General features: G+C 47.8%; 1 pseudogene; it reads right to left on the bottom strand.

Annotated features, from left to right (window-relative positions):
* Positions 1 to 552: 552 nt before the first annotated feature.
* Positions 553 to 1,663, bottom strand: Ldha-ps3 (lactate dehydrogenase A, pseudogene 3; annotated as a pseudogene).
* Between the last annotated feature and the right edge of the window lie 383 nt (positions 1,664 to 2,046).

Raw genomic sequence — 2,046 nt, 5'->3', positions numbered from 1 at the left:
AACTCTGTAAAGAATAGAAGGACACTGGGACTTCTAAAACTGCTTCCTTTTGCCTTGAGGAAGGTACCCACACATGTCATTAACTGTATGATCACAATCTCTTCCTCGTCATGCTAGTTCCTTATTTCTGAAATGGAACATAGAAAACTAATGGTTTTTTTTCACTGTTCAAGGTTTATTTGGTGTTTTCCTTGGCAAAACACTAGAGTGGTTGGTTCCATCATCCATATGCAGATCTTCACATACTATTGCAATGTACACTACAGACACAGAGAACACAGAAAATATCCTGTAGAACATCTATGCACAAGTTGTGCATAATGGACTTACGCACTGGAGCCAGGTTATGACTGACTGGGAACTCATGACCTAGGCAATGTTTGGTGAGGGTGCACAGCACAGCAGTGCAGCAGGCTCCCAGGGTAATCAAAACCTGCACACAGCTGGCAGTGTGTCTTGGAGACAGTGGGACTGTCCCACTAACCAGGTTACCACTACACAAGTACCACTGAGAGGCAGGGTAGAGCTGTGGGAACTGAGATTATTTTTCCCCCAGACCACCTCAACACAACTGTACTAACCATAGCTCAAATGAGAAGTGTGTGGTCTCCATAGAAACCCTGCTGCAGCCTGGACAGTGAAGTGCTAGGACACTGGGAAGACTTTAGAGCTGCAGCTCCTTCTGGATTCCCCAGATGGTATCTGCACTCTTCTTCAGGCGGGTCTCCTGCTCAGGAGTCAGTGTCACCTTCACAACATCCGAGTTTTGTTTCACAACATTTTGTTTCAGGATACACGAGACACTGAGGAAGACGGCATCATTGATTGCATAGAGACCCTTAATCATGGTGGAAATAGGATGCACCCGCCTAAGGTTCTTCATTATGCTCTCGGCCAAGTCTGCCACCGAGAGGTCAATGGCCCAGGATGTGCAACCTTTCAGTTTGATCACCTCATATGCACTGTCAACCACCTGCCTGTGAACATCCTTCCACTGCCCCGTATCTGCATCCGTGCCCAGCTCTGGGTTCAGAGATTTCAGGGAGACGCCGCCAATGTTCACACCACTCCACACAGGCACACTGGAGTCGCCATGCTCTCCCAGGACCCACCCGTGACAGTTCAGCACTCGAACCCCCAGCCTTTCTCAGGTAACCGAACCGAGCTGAGTCCAGACCGCAACCACTTCCAATAACTCTGCTTTGGGGAAAGCCGTTGATTTGCCAAACCACGTAGGTTAAGATTCCCACTGGATTTGAGACAATGAGCAGCTTGAAGTGTGAACTCTACTTCACAATGTTCAGAACTATGAACCTGAAGATGTTCACGTTTCGCTGGACCAAATCAAGTCGGCTCTCTCCCTCTTGCTGACCAGCCCCCGCCGTGATAATGACCAGCGTGGAGTTTGCAGTCACTCTATAGTCTTTGCTGGAGACTATTTTTGGTGTTTCAAGGAAAAGGCTGCCATGCTGGAGAGCCATCATCTCTCCCTTTAGCTTGTCTTCCATGACATCAACAAGGGCAAGCTCATCGGCCAAGTCCTTCATTAAGATACGGATGGCACAGCCATGCCAACTGCACCAACCCCAACAACTGTAATCTTGTTCTGGGGGACCTGTTCTTCCTTAAGAAGATTCTTGAGGGTTGCCATCTTGGACTTTGAATCTTCAACTGCTTAGTGCACAATGGGGGCAACAGGTGAGCAGCAGCAGCAGCAGCAGCAGCAGCAGCAGCAGCAACAGCAGCAGCAGCAGCAGCAGCAACAGCAGCAGCAGCAGCAGCAACCTGTCCTGGGCTCGGCTCCAGCGGCTCCAGCACTGAAAACTAATGATTTAATTACAGTTTGTCAACTCCTAGAATTTCCCTAAGTTTTTCTTCTTTAATAATTTTTCTCAAAACCCCTGCCTCACACTTACTAATCGCACTCATCACTGGTTTAAATGTTTATTTAAGTAATAAGTTCTGAAGAAAGACTCAATTTTCTGCATAACTCCGCCCCCCCCCCCGAACTTTCATTAATTCCATTCTTCTTTGCACAGCATTTTG

The sequence above is a fragment of the Rattus norvegicus genome, chromosome 1 (genome assembly GCF_036323735.1).
Source record: "Rattus norvegicus strain BN/NHsdMcwi chromosome 1, GRCr8, whole genome shotgun sequence".
Classification (NCBI taxonomy): domain Eukaryota; kingdom Metazoa; phylum Chordata; class Mammalia; order Rodentia; family Muridae; genus Rattus; species Rattus norvegicus.
This window is presented reverse-complemented; position numbering and strand designations above follow the sequence as displayed.